This window comes from Phyllostomus hastatus, unplaced genomic scaffold (assembly GCF_019186645.2).
Source record: "Phyllostomus hastatus isolate PE091 unplaced genomic scaffold, TTU_PhHast_1.1 phas_contig_17, whole genome shotgun sequence".
Lineage (NCBI taxonomy): Eukaryota > Metazoa > Chordata > Mammalia > Chiroptera > Phyllostomidae > Phyllostomus > Phyllostomus hastatus.
The window spans coordinates 39,839,047-39,854,202 of record NW_025333664.1 but is presented as its reverse complement, the minus strand read 5'-3'; the positions used below and the strand labels follow the sequence as shown (position 1 = coordinate 39,854,202).

General features: G+C 41.1%; 1 protein-coding gene and 1 pseudogene across 1 annotated transcript in view; both read right to left on the bottom strand.

The window, feature by feature from the left end:
• Positions 1-15,156, bottom strand: part of SLC24A3 (solute carrier family 24 member 3) — a 554,001-nt gene that overhangs the window by 84,303 nt on the left and 454,542 nt on the right. The gene's annotated exons all lie outside the window — the stretch shown is intronic.
• Positions 3,201-14,931, bottom strand: LOC123814948 (annotated as a pseudogene).

Genomic DNA, 15,156 nt, shown 5'->3' with positions numbered 1-15,156 from the left:
GTAGTCTGGGGCTTTTGTGTGCTGGGAGTTTTTGATTACTGCTTTGATGCCACCAGCTGTTTTGGTCTGTTCAGGCTTTCTGCTTCTTCCTTATTTAGTTTTGGAAGATTATATTTTTCTAGAAATTTCTCCATTTCACCTAGGTTTTCAAATTTCTTAGCATATCGTTCTTCATAGTAATTTCTTATACTCCTTTGTATTTCTGTGGTGTCAGTTGTCATTTCTCCCCTTTCATTTCTGATTGTGTTTATTTGGGTCCTCTCTCTTTTTTTCTTGATGAGTCTGCTTAAAGGCTTGTCAATTTTGTTTATCTTTTCAAAGAACCAGCTCCTGGATTTACTGATCCTTAGAATTGTTTCTTGAGTCTCTATGTTGTTTAATTCTGCTCTGATCTTGGTTATTTCCTTCCTTCTACTTGTTCTGAGCAGTCTTTGTTGTTGTTTCCCCAAGTTCTTGTAGGTGTAGGGTTATGTTGTTTATCTGAAAACTGTCCACCTTTTTTAGGTAGGCCTGTATGACTATGAACTTCCCTCTGAGGACTGCCTTCACTGTGTCCCATAAGTTTTGTATTATTGTGAGTTCATTTTCATTTGATTCCAGAAACTTTTTGATTTCTTCCTTGATTTCCTTCTTAACCCATTCATTGTTTAATAGCATGCTATTCAATCTCCATGAGTTTGAGTGTTTGTTTTTTTTTCCTTGAGGTTGGTTTCTCGTTTCAGTCCCTTGTGGGTGGAGAAAATGCTTGATATGATTTGAATTTTCTTGAATGTTGAGGCTTGTTTTGTGTTTGTCACGTGGTGTATCTTTGAAAATATTCCATCTGCATTTGAAAATAATGTGCATTTTGCTTCTTTGGGATGAAAGGCTCTATATATATCAGTTAAGTCCATTTGGTCTAGGGCATTGTTCAATGCCGCAATATCCTTGTTGATATTGTGTTTGGAAGATCTATCCATTTTTGACAGTGGGGTGTTAAAATTCACTCGTATAATTGTGTTGCTGTCAATATCTTCCTTGAAGTCCTCCAAAATTTTCCTTTTATAGTTGGGTGCTCCTGTGTTGGGTGCATATATATTTATAATGTTTATATCTTCTTGATGGATTCTTCCCTTGAGTATTATGACGTTCTTCTGGGTCTCTTTTTATGGCCTTGTTTTGAAGTCTATTTTGTCTGATATGAGTTTTGTGCCCCAGCTTTTTTTTTCCTGTCCATTTGCTTGGGATATTTTTTCTAGCCTTTCTTTTTCTGTCTGTGTATGTCTTTTGTTCTGATGTGGGTCTCTTGTAGGCAGCATATATGTGGGTCATAATTTCTTATTCTTTTAACTATTCTATCTCTTTGGATTGGAACATTTAATCCATGCATATTAAAGTTATTATTGATAGGTACTTATTCATTGTCATTTTACTTCCTTTGTATCTGTGTTCCTCTCTTTCTCACTGTTTTTTTTTTTTTTTCCTGTTCTTAAAGCAGACCTTTTAGCATCTCTTGCAGTGGTTTGGAGAAGGCATATTCTTTGAGGGTTTTTTTTGGTCTGGGAACCTCCTTATTAGGGCCATTTTCTTTTTTTGGTGGGGGGGACGGTGGGGAGGAGCCTTAGGTATCTGTCAAGGCGGGGCAATCTACCTCAGTGTCTTGTAGTGCTGTATGTGGGGGAGGAGTCTGAGAGAGGGAACAGTGATGCTTGTTCTGCTCTTTGTTGTCTTTCAGTCACTTCTACCACTACTCAGCAAATTGGGACCTTCTGGTGTTGATTCCTGGGTGGGTGGGTTCGTGTATGTTCTAGGACCCTGTGGGTCTCTCCAAGGAACTCTCCTGTGAGTCTGGGAGTTTCTCCTGCTGCCTCAACCCCCACATGTTTTTTTCAGTTAGAGGTTTTGAGGCTTTCTTTTCCCATGCTGGAACCCTGGGTTGCTTGATCTGTCTCATTCCCTAGTTATTCCTCCCAGTTTATCCACAGACAAACACAGGATTGCCCACTGTTCCAGCTGCTGCCTTTCCTGGTCCACCTGCTGCTGCCTTGCCACAAGTCATCTCTGCCTAGCTGCCCGTCTCCACCCCTCCTAATGGTCTGGCTGAATGTTTCTTTTTTAAGTCCTTGGTTGCCGAACTTCCATACAATTACACTTTCTGTCAGTTCTGGTTGTTTTTTGTTTGTAAATTCGTTGTTCTCCTTCTTTTGGTTTTGCAAGGAGGCAGTGTGTCTACTTACGCCTCCATCTTGGCTGGAACTGAAATATCTTAACATGAATTTCATTCCAAGCTTTGGAGCTGACACATTTCCATAGTCAATTCTCATCTCAAAACAAAACCATACAATATGTAGAAAGGATGAGGCTCTAGGATGTTCCCCACAGAATCCAAGTCACAGTGGCACTTGGGTTTAAATCCAATGAAGAAGTTTTGTCACTACTGTCTGTTCATCATTCCAATACACTTTTTAAATACTTCAATTCTGGGGAAATTCACTAAAATACAAATGGTTCCTGCTTTCTAGAAGTTTATTGTCAAAAATGGAGGGTAAGCTCTGGCTGGTGTAGCTCAGTGGATTGAGCATGGGCTGCAAACTAAAGGGTTGCTGGTTTGATTCCCAATCAGGGCATATGCCTGGGTTGTGGGCTAGGTCTTTGGTAGGGAGTGTGCAAGAGGCAACCATACATTATGTTTCTCTCCTTCTCTTTTTCATTCTCTTCCCCTCTCTCTCTCTAAAAATGAATAAATAAAATCTTTAAAATTAATGGAAAGTAATAATCAGGCCACATGAAAATACAACAATATGATTTTGCAAAATATAATGAACTGCTGTTCATTACTATTTTTTTCCCAGAAATAGTCAGCAGCATATGTGCCCAAGGAGATGGGGCAGAAGCTGTGGATGTCCCTGAGGTCTAGCTGTTGTGAGCCCACATGGGAATTTTAGGAAGAAGCAATACCCCTTCCCCACCCTGAACCCTGAACCCCCTCCTGTGGCTCTTGGGAAAGCCATTCTGTGCTTTCTGGGTCTGGGGCTCTGTGGTTAAGATGCCTTCTGCTGAGCCCGCTCCAGGCTTCCCCAAACCTTGTGACCGTGGAGCAAGAGGGGCAGCCACCACACATCTGATCTGAGCAAGGCAGCTTGCTGCATCCTGTGTCCTCAGAGTCTGAGCACACCACCCATTGCTTGGGATTTGCTTCTACAGAGGAGCCCCAGGGCCAGTTATTGTTCTGAGGCCAGAGCAGATGGTGGCATAGCCTGAGTCTTCAGGGCATCCAGCTCTGCTGTCTGCTCTGCCCTCAATCCTTGCCCTACTTCTCCTGCACTCCTGGGTCTGGGGCTTTTGGTGTATCCTGGGGCCTTGGCTGTTGGCCCAGGTTGGGAGACTGCCCTCACCCATGTGCTCTTCGGAGCCTCTGTAGGGCCATGCCTTTGGCCCCTATGCTTTTCAGTTCCTCTCCTGCCCTGATGCAGAGGCAAGGTGGGGTGGGGCCTCCTGGGTCCTGTGGACTCAGAGCTCCAGAAGCTGCAGCAGCTGTGGTATAGGGACATAGCTGCCTCCAGGCTCATCTTATGGTCCATGGAGGTGTAAAGGAGTTTGGTGCTGTGGTCTTGGCTCTTCAGGGCCATGCTCAAGACAGCCCTGGTGCCACCCAATATGGAAAATGAGTGTCACCTAGCCTGCAGGAGGCTATCTTCTTTTTAAAAAATATATTTTATTGATTATGCTATTACAGTTGTCCCATTTTCCCCCCTTCACTCCCCTCCACCCTGTACACCCTCTGCCACCCATATCCCCCCTTTTAGTCATGTCCATGTGCCATACTTATAATTTCTTTAGCTTCTACATTTCCCAAACTATTCTTACCCTCCCCCTATCTATTTTCAACCTACACTCTATGCTACTTATTCTCTGTACCTTTTCCCCCTCTTTCCTGCTCCCACTCCCCTGTTGCTAACCCTCCATGTGATCTCTATTTCTGTGGTTCTGTTCCTGTTCTAGTTGTTTGCTTAGTTTCTTTTGGTTTTGCTTTAGGTGTGGTTGTTAATAATTATGAGTTTGCTGCCCTTTTACTATACATGTTTTTTCTTTATCTTCTTTTCTTAGATAAGTTCCTTTAACATTTCATAAAATAAAGGCTTGGTGATGATGAACTCCTTTAACTTGACCTTATCTGAGAAGCACTTTATCTGCCCTTCCATTCTAAATGAAAGCTTTGCTGGATAGAGCAATCTGGGATGTAGGTCCTTGTCTTTCATGACTTGGAATATTTCTTTCCAGCCCCTTCTTGCCTGTAAGGTCTCTTTTGAGAAATCAGCTGACAGTCTGATGGGAACTCCTTTGTAGGTTACTGTCCCCTTATCTCTTGCTGCTTCTAGGATTCTCTCCTTCATTTTTACCTTGGCTAATGTAATTATGATGTGCCTTGGTGTGTTTCTTCTTGGGTCCAACTTCTTTGGGACTCTCTGAGCTTCCTGGATTTCTTGGAATTCTATTTCTTTTGCCAGAGTGGGGAAGTTCTCCTTTATTATTTGTTCAAATATGTGCTCAATCTGTTGCTTTTCCTCTTCCCTTTCTGGCACCCCTATAATTCAGATGTTGGAACATCCTAAGCTTCTCATTTTTTTGAATTCTTATTTCTTCATGCTTTCCTGCTTGCTTGTTTTTTTCTTCCTTCTGGCCCACTCTATTGTTTTGAGTCCCAGTTTCCTTCCCTTCACTATTGGTTCTCTGTGCATCTTCCTTCATCTCTTTTATGGTAACCTGCATTTTTTCATGTAATTTGCGCCCAAAATCAACCAATTCCATGAGCTTCCTGATCACCAGTGTTTTGAACTGTGCATCTGATAGATTGGCTATTTCTTGGTCACTCGTAAGGATGAGTACTGGGGGACTGATCTGTTCTTCTGCTGGAGACATGTCTCTAACATGTCTCTCTCTCCTTTTTTTTTTTTTTTTTGGGTCTGGTCGCTCCTGTTATGGTGAGGGGTGGAGCCTTAGGTGTTCACCTGGGCTGGGCACCTGAGTTGCTAGATTGTGATGTTGTATGTGGGGGTGGGGGCGGGGGTGGGATGGAACAATGGCGGTTGCTCCGTTCTCCTGTGATTTCAGTCCCTTCTCTGGGATCCTGGGTTGTGTGCTCTGCCCTGGTCCACAATGTCACCTCACTGGGTCCGCCAGCCGCCACTTGCGTACTCAGGGTCCACCGCTGCATCCTGGAAGGCTTACACGCTCCTCGTTGCCTTGTGCACCCAGTTCTCCCCATCTCCGCGCCCGCTCCTCCTTTCAGCCCCTCCTACTTGTCTGGATGAACGGGTCTACTTCAACTTCTTGGCTGTCCGTCTTCCATTCAGATAAATTCTCTATCAGTTCTGGGTGTTATTCTGCCTCTAAATTGTTATTGTTCTAATCCTGGTTGTGCGTGGAGGTACGGTGTGTTCACCTATCCCTCCATCTTGCTGGAAGTCCTCCAAGGCTGTCTTCTTGTAGGGTATTTTTCTCTAACCCATGCACCTGCATGAATTGTTTGGCTACCCCAATGCAGGGCAGGCCTATGAGGACACCTAGATTGCAGGACACCTGGAAGTCTTGGTGGTGGAACACCCCATTTCCATCCATAAGGAAGACCTAGGGCATGAGGCTAGACTCCTTCTCCTGCAGCCACGGCACCAGGTCCACCAGGAAAGGCACCTCTCGGAAGACCAGGAAGCCCAACAGGTAGGGGGCTGGCAAGCTAATCATGCAGCAGTCCTCACACACTACCTTGAGCTTAGGGTGACTAAGCACCACCAGCGAGGCATAGGCTTTAACACTGTAGCCCTTCACAAAGGACACATCCATACCCTCAACTCTCTGCAGGCCATTGAAGTCAGGGTCTGGCAGCCATGCCTACGTGTTTGGGTCCACAAATGCGGGTGTTCAGCAGGGCTTGCTCCCTGAGAGCAGATGTATGTCCAGTGGGCAGAGCAGCCCAGCCCCTGCCACCCTGCGGTGGGGCTCAACCTCAGGTCCTGGTCTTACCCACACACTCTGGGGACCCCTCCAGCTTCCCCACCTCCTCTCTGTGACCCAAGACACAAGTCCCTGCTTATTAATCTTCACAAATATGAAAATGAGTTCATGTTTTTAATTTTATTTTTTCTAAGAAATCTCATTTTGAATTCTAGTTTTATGTGAATAAAGTAAGTGATAACAAAACATGCTGCTACTGGAGAGATATTTAAATAAAATCAAGGCTCATCAGGACAGTGCATACATATAAAAGCTTTTCATTGATCATGCTGAACATTAACCATGGAGGCTCATAATGAACTGAGTGTCAGAGGTGAAGAAGTGTCTTCTCAATCATCTATAATATCATGTGCAGTCATTTTCATGTTAAATGTAAGTTATTGCCTGCTAGGTCTTTAAAATATGGTAGCTCAGAGTGTTCTCACACATTTCAAAATTCACAGGGAGTCAGCTATGTCTGAGGGAGGAAAACACTGGGCTGGGCCTGCTGTGCTCCCTTTGCCCACGCACTCAGGGAGTTGAGTCTGCTTTCACTGCCAGGCACTGCTGTGCTAGTACCCAGCACTGCATTTAGCAGCACTAGGTACGAATATGATGAATAAATGTGGTGTATTTAGGGTAATTTCATAAAACTGGATGTGATAGCTTGGGTCCACTCAGAAACAGAGCCTGCCGGCACATAGCTCATTTGGAAAATCATTCTAGGAAAAATTGTTAGGGGGGTGGAGGAAGTAAGGAACAGACAATAAGCAAGCCATAGCAGGGGTAACTGGGGTGTAATCCTGGTGGGGAGCTCTGGGAGACTATGTAGAACATGCCTCTCCCTTTGTCTCACCCAGTTGGAGGGGGAGTTGGAATATTTACCCACCCATTCGTTGGTTGAGGGCTGCACTTCTGAAGCGTTAATTACCTGGCACTTCCTTTCCCAGGGGCAATGACTAAGGAAAGGGGAACACTGGACAGAGAAATGCAGGTTCTGGCAGTTGGAGGTCAGGCCAGCAGAAACTGAAATGGTAAGGGCAAGGGGGTCACAGGTTGGGCACAGGCATTATTGGCTCTACCCCAAAACATGGATTTACACAATAATCCAATAATAGATAAACATTCTCTGTCTCTCTTGCCCTGCCCCATCTCTCTCCACCCTCCCCCCCAGCTCTCTCTCTCACACGCACAGACACACACACACAGTTCTGTTAGTTTGAAAATACAACCCAATTCTATTTAAAATTCTATTTACAAGGTTTGAAAGCAGAGCACACTAACTGATGCTGCTATAAGTCCAGAATAGTGTTCCCCTTGGGCCAGGGGCAGAGTCTGAAAGGGCAGAGGGGTTCATGGAGGCCAGGACTTTTCTGTTTCTTGATCAGGGTCCTGGTCTGGAAGTGCTCAGTTGTGAAAAGTCACTGAGCTGTGCTTATGATAAGTGCACTTTTCTGAATATATGTGGAACTTCAAGAAGACAAATACCATATAATCTCACCTTTAACAGGAACCTAAACAACAAAACAAGGAAACAAGCAAAATATAGTCAAAGACACTGAAATAGAGGGCAGGCAGACAGTGACCAGAGGGGAGAGGGGAGGGAATTTCAGGGGAGAATGGGAAGGGTTTACAGGAACAAATATAAAGAACACATGGACAAAAACTGTGGGAGGGGGATGGAAATGGGAGGGAGGTGGGGAGGGATGGGTAGGTGGGCTGGAATGGGAGTAAAGGACAAAAAAATTGTACTTGGACAATGATTAAAATAAAATTAAAAAAGAAAAATGTTATTTAAACAAAACAAAAATACAATTATAATGTTAATTGTTAATGTTATTACTATGTATTAATTTTAATAGTAACTACTTTATTACAACTTGGAGTTGGCTTACTATTAAAGTTGCCAGATAAAATACACGACACCCAGTTAAATTTCAGGTGAACAATATGTAATTTTAAAGTATAAGTATCATCTCAAATATTACCTGGGAAATATATTTGTTGTTGAAATTTAACTGGGTGCCCTGTGTTGTTATTTGCTAAATCTGGTAACCCTACTTATTAGATTTGAGATGTTGGTTAACTATTTTGCCTTTCTTTGGATATGCACAAAATAGGAAGTTTAGTGGTTCTGGAATAAATACTCTTAATACAAAGGACAAGCTGAATCTTTTCTGTATTGCCTATTTATCTCATGCTGGATGCTGACTGCTGTGCTGTTTTATTCTGGTTGTTTGGCTTACCCAGAGGTTTTTTTTTCCCTCTTTGTTGCTAACTGCAACAGTTGTCAATGTGTGCATTACATTTTTGGGGGTAGGATTTTTCCGCAACACCAGCACTCTTGGCTTCTCCTGGAAAAATCTGAAGACCTGGTAACCTCAGGGAATTCTCATGTCACTGTGGAGCTGTCAGGTGGTAAAGTGGCTCTCAATCCATCTGGCTAGGCCAATAAGAACTCAGATGGAGGCGGTTGAAACTAATGGCAAAAATGTTGTTTGGGGCTATCTGTAGATTTCAATTATGTGAGCTTTCTGTTTTGTCTATTATCATGGAGAGCAACTCAGCTGTATTTATACAGTTTTCCAGGAAGCATTTAAGTGGTTCACAGCATCTTTTTCTTATATCAGCCTGATAAGTACAAAATGGGATTCCTCTGAGGGCTGTAACAATGGTCTCCACACAGCTTGCTATTTATTCATGTGGTCCAGACTCCATCAGCCTGCTGTATCAGAATCTACACCTTAACAAGATCTCCTTGATGACTCATGTGCATGTTGCAGTGGAGAAATGCTGGCTTAGAGGCCAGAAATCCCCAGTCTGAGTCCCCTGTGTAAAACTGAAATATGAACAGCAAGAGACTGGTGAGGTGGCCTGCAACAGTGGGCATGTGGAATCTGGACATGATGCAGGGGACATGAGAAGCCACTTAGGGTCTTTGCAACTGGGTGTGTTGGAGCTGAAGATGCCAATTAGAAACACTGCTTGTATGGGAGTTTCTGTTTCATCAGTTTCTAGCACCAACCCTGCTTAAAATGCTGGGGAAATCATCCCTTTGTATAATGTGCAGAACCATGCCAGAAAATCCCTGCTCCCTTCCAATCTCTCTATTCCATCCACTGAAGAGGCAGTGTATAAAGAAATGCAACTCAGAGGGTGCTAAATTTACTTTTAAAATTATGCCATTCAGGTTAGTAGCCAGATATATGCAGGATGCAAATATGTCCTCATTTTATTGACCAGGAAGCCCAAAAGGACGATTTCAAGCTGAAGGGATCATTTCAGTGTCTACCATCACAGGGCCTCCAAAATGGTGTGGGCCTTCGCAGAGTTTAAAGTGTTGATCTATGATGTGAGTTCAGAAATAAGACAGCTAGACCATGTATTTGAGTTCAAGTTCCTGCAAGTAAGATCCTGGCCAAAATCACACAGCTTATTACATTAGAATTTGGTGTCTATAATATTAACAGATGCAGAAAACTGATGTTTTCTATGCTGTCAGGAAACTGATAATGGAAATGGGGGGGGCAGATGCTTCATTTCCCTTTAGTCTCTCTGAAAACTAAAATGTTGAAGATAAAGGGAATAGAAAAACAAAAGAACTAGCTATTTTTTAGTCTATAGACTTGGATACAGATTTAGAAGTGTCCTTTTCATACCTGGAAAGATTCATGTTTCTCTGGCTTCATCAAGTTAGAGAAGAAGAGAGGTGGATTGTGTACTTTTAAAATTAAGATATTTTACCTATGGTTTGACAAAAAAATGGGACTTTTGCAATATCAGGAGGTAATTTGACTTAAAACAGAGTATGTGTTCAAGGGAAATGTGGGAGGCCACCACCTGGGGGAGCTGTGTGGGTTGGAAGGGAAGCACCTGTCCCTTTCAGGGGCATGCAGTGATACTAAGAAATTGGTTACTCTGTCTGTATGGTTCATCCAGCCCCAGTTATTTTGTCAAGCAATCTATTTTACATAATTTGTTTGACTTGGGGTAGGGAGAGCAGGTGATGTGCATGAATCAATTCAGCAGCCAGGACCAACTGAACACAAGAACATTTTTTTGTTTAATGTGTGTTTGGAAGATATTATACCCTTTCCCCAGAATTAAAGAAATTGAGAATTAAAGCACAGTAATATATCAGTAACACATCTTGGCTTGATCTACATAAAACCATAGTGTGGAGAGCTGGGGGAATTGTGGGGCTAAGGTAGCCAGTAATATCAACCAGCCAACAAAACCCCTTTCCTTAAAGAGCCAGATAGTTTTTAGCCAAAAACATACAGAGAAGCCATCTCCCAAGTAGTTATGTTAGTTTTCTCACTTTGCAAATGGCCATGTAAGTGGAGAGTAGTCCCTTAGCTATTCATGGGATCAGAAGTATAATCAAAGTGCAAAGGGGAAGGTACGGTGTCAGGGGTATGTGCTTTCACTGTGAAGAGGAAGCTGAGTCAAGGGATAGTTCTGGGTGACCCAGATGAGCATGGGGCCTCACCCCCTCTATGTGCTCCTTCCTCCCCTTCTTTCACTCTTCCCAATTTCCAGAGAACTTCACCTTGAGGTCTGAGTGTCTCCCCAGCTTCACCCTTTGTGTGCTGTGTGATGAGGAGCATTGCTTATGTTCATTTCAGTTTTCCACCTGGAATTAAAATATTTACCCACACTAGACCCTCAGCAGTGTGTAAGGATCCATGCAGAAATGCCTTAGAAGATTTTGGGGTGCATGTACATGCATGTTGTATATGTACACATTTTTAAATTGTACCTTCACTTGGAGTACCCCATTTCATTCCTATGAAAGAAAAAGCCTCTGTGAATGATTTGGGGCCTCTAGAGATCCAATAATTGGCTGCTTCCCAAGATGTGAGTACCTATGATGAAGCCCCTCTCTTTAAGATGTTGGTATAACAACCAACATCTTAAAATTTGCTCTTATGTGCCAGACATGGTGTCAAGCACTTTACATTTTCTTTACATATTTTAATATTCCTATTTTACAGATGAATCAACTAAGGCTTAGTGAGGTTATATAAGTTTCCCAAGGTTTACAGTCTGAAAGTGGTCAACCTTGGCTGCCCACTGGAAGCTTTATGAAACACCCATGCCTGTGTTCTCCCCTTCTCTGCCTACTTACAGAGATGCTGAGTTAGCTGATCTGGGCTGTGGCTTGGCCATTGGGATTTTCCAAAGCTTCCCAGGTGATTCTAACATCTATCAGGGGTTTAGACCTCTAGCCCCATCCTGTTATGACCCCTTAGACAGAGGGATCCAAATAATCAAAAACGGGAAGCTACCTGGCACTTTCCAGCTCCACACAACATGGAAGGAAACTCTATCTGTGTGTATGAGAGTCTGAGAAATAACAACAAATTTTATATATTCTTTATGAATATTTCAGAGTCCATATACTAGTAGTGCTGCCATCCATCACTCTGCTTATAAATAGATTGATCTGTTCTAATACCTCTTTTGGATTTAAAATTTACTTGAAGAGTCACATCAATATAAAACAAGAGTGTGGAATTGCTGAATTTAACTTTATAGCTGGAAAGACTCAAAGGCTGGGGGCTCGAATCATCAGGTTTGTTTCACTCACATGACTCAGCTGGTATCTCAGGTGGGGTTCTAGCCAGACCTACTCATGGCCTCTCCCTGTGGTTGGGCTTCCCTCACAGTAAGGCAGCCTCAGGGCAGTTAGACAACTTAAATGGGGTGGGGGTCACAGCTTCCAATGCAAGTGTCCCAGAGAATAGGCAGAAGCTGTGTAGCTTTTATGACCTGCCCTCAGATGTCAAATAGCTTCACTTTTACTAAGTCACAAGACTGATTAAATCTAATTGTTGTCTAGAGCTTTTAAACTGGATAGAAGTATTGGCACAAAAATTTTACTACATTTCTCTTCAAGTAAAGGAAACTTAAAATAATAAAGTGTTTAAAATAAAATTTCCTTAGGGTGCATTTTGTTGTATAAGTTATGTACATTTATACAAATTACCTCCAATCTTGGAAGACACAAGGGCAATAAATTGAGTTTTCATAAATGTCTTCCTATTTCTACCTAATTTTAAATGAAAAGTCTGCTGAGATTTGTAGATTTTATATAACAAACTTGAAAACACGACATTGATAATTATGGTTAAAAAAATCAAGCAGTATAACTGTGTATGAACAAAAGTAGAAATCTGCCTCCCCTTGTCTTTATTCCATTTCCAGTCTTCCACACTAGAAGTAACCATTAACATTTCTGCTCTTAGTTATTTTAGGTTTCACAGACTAACATCAAATAATTTGCCTGTACCTCTATATCTTGGTTTCTATATCTCTCATTATGAAAGGTGAGGAAATGACACACTCCTGCCAGCATTGCTATAGCAGGATGGCAGAATAAAAAAAGACAACCCTGGGCAGAATCCCTGATCTCAAATCCCATCTCTAACATTACCAGTTGTATGGCCTTGGGCAAGGTATCATTTCACATCTCTGTGCCTCAGTTTCTTCATCTTTAAAGTGAGAATAATAATAGCATCCCCTGAAGGTTTATTATGAGGGTCAAATATATAAATATATGTAAAGAGGTTTAGAACTCTGCCTGGCATATATTAAAGTTTATACACAGTATAGTAAATGACAGGTACTGATGTTGGTTCTCTTCTCCCTCCCCCTCCTCCTCTCCTGGATATTTGAGTTAGTTCTTCTAGGAGTTATCTCAGAGATTTTTAACCAGTGTGTAGCAAGAATTTTTAAAATGTGCAATACCTAACTATTTAGTTGGGGGCACTGACCTCTTTTCCCCTTAGATTGTCAAATTAAAAAATGACAACAGCCAACACAACCAGAGCCATCTGATATGAGTCAACCAAAATTATACCTTTTTTTTGTCAGATTGGCAAAAAGTATAATATATATTTTTTTTTGTGTTGCAGAATTTTAGTAGTTGGTTTATGTGTACCATGAGAAGAGAAAGGTTGAAAATCTCTGGGTTAGTTTAATGAATTTATCCTCATATTAAGAAAATTAAATTTGCACATATTAAAAAATGAAATAGTACTTGAGCTATAATGAAAAATAACTGACCCTGACTCATTCCTCCTACTTCCTAGCATTATAGACTTTCACTTATTTTCATTTTTGGTTCTTTTATTTCTTATTTCTATAATGCCAACTAAAGGGATCATAACTCTTCCTAAATTTATGTACTTTAGACATCATTTATTGAAATCCACTGTAAAAAATTAAGATTTAGTTCATTTATATTATTCTCTACATTTTCTTTTATTCCTAGTAATTCAAAGTTCTGTTATTAAAGCTAATATATCTTTGAAGTTTTCCTCCTTTATTTCACATTCCATTAGGTTTTGGAACTATTTCTTGGTTCCACATTAGGCAGGACAATAGTGTTTACATCTCTATCTCCAGCCACCTCCTCACTCCACCTCCTACTTTTAAACTTCTCTCAGATATAACTTGATTTTTACACTGTCAACATTAAAAACATTTACTTGTAGCCCATCACCATCTTTTAATTGTCCGTGTTGTTTATAAGTTGAGTCTAAATGTGAAAAACAATAAGTAGCATTTATACTATTACTATTAGTGAGTGAATATTGCTCACTGGAGAGCAAAATAATGTGCTAGAAATATAATCTTTTACTGGTTTAATGTCATGACCCACTTGTCATTCAAAAGATAATGTTCTTATGTAAAGATAAAATGCATCTGTCATCTTAAACATCATCCTTTTTAAAAACTATGCTGAATGTTGTTTGTATTTCATATTCACAATACCTTTCTGGTATAGATTTTTGTCTTGGAGTTGGAAATTACATTTCTTTACTTGTTGGGAAACTCAGTAGGTGCCTTCTTCTTCATAGTAACAACATATGAAGACACATTTTTTATGTGACTTGCAATTAATTCTATTCTTGGAGAACTCTCTTTTTTTTGAAAATTTGGATCATTTTCTTTTTAGGCCTGCTTGCTCAGCTGGCTTTTGTGATTTCTTTTCATTGGACTTCCATGTTAATTTTACCAACTTCTTGGATTTTACCCTTATTTTTGCTGAAGTACATTTTTAAGTAGCTTCCTAAAAAAGGTTAAGTGAGAGGTAAAATTCTGGAGCTTTTGTTTGCTGGAAGATATTTTTATTTTATGTCTCATTTGGTTGTTAGTTTAGCCACATTTTTTACTTTGTTCATCATATTTTCTATCACTTTTTCTTTCTGCTCTAAATGCTGAATGTTATTCCTCTTCCTTGTGTCTCTCAAGTTTCGATTTTGGTCCTCACTGCAGCAATTTTTGTATTTCAGCTTTTTTTTTTCCTAATGAGACAAATTTTATTTAGTATAGTCAGTCCCAACATTCAGCACAAAAAGTTTACAGAGGATAGAAAGTGTATTAATAAAAGCCACTCTCTACCAAAAGAAAAACCAACTATTTTTGATTCAAAATACTATTGATTCATAATATTTTGTACTTGAATGATAAACTACAATAGCTTATTCTGGGCACCTACTGATGAGAGAAAGGAAGAGAAGAAAAGAATGCTTTAAGAAGACCCCAGTTGCCAGCTGGTATCAGAGAGGTCAGTAGAGGTCACTGAGACTGGCTCCTTCTTGCTCTTTGCATCTGTATACTCAGCTGAAACTGTTCACAGGACGGAAGATATACATGCTTTAGGAAGATACCCAGGTCTATTATTCCCTGCCTTATGGCTTCCCCCAGGTAAAAGATAGTGTCTTTACTAGCATTTTCCTCTTTGTACAGATTTTGGATCTGCTTGTATACTGGTGCTGTGGGAATGATAACTTCATCAATATTGTGGTTTTCAGATTGACTTTCCACTTCTTCCAGAGAACTGAGTTCTTCATCCTTCTTTCTGAAATGTTCTGTGTTTTTATCAAATTCAGCTACTTCTTGATCTAAATGGCTAACTATCTCTTCCAGTTCCTGGTGATCTTTTTTCATGTCTTGCTCTGTTTCAAAGCACTGAGCTCTACCTGGGTGCAATCCATTTCCCCTTCATCTGCCATCTCAGTTCATCACCAGCCGCTGAGATGAGAAAAGCTTGGATGGTGTCCTCATTGACTGTGCCGTCCCGACTGGGATCTACAGTGGTCACAGGAGGCTGGGAAGGGTACTGAGAACTTGTGGCACCAGTTCTTTTAATGTATCTTACATTTTGAAAGTCAT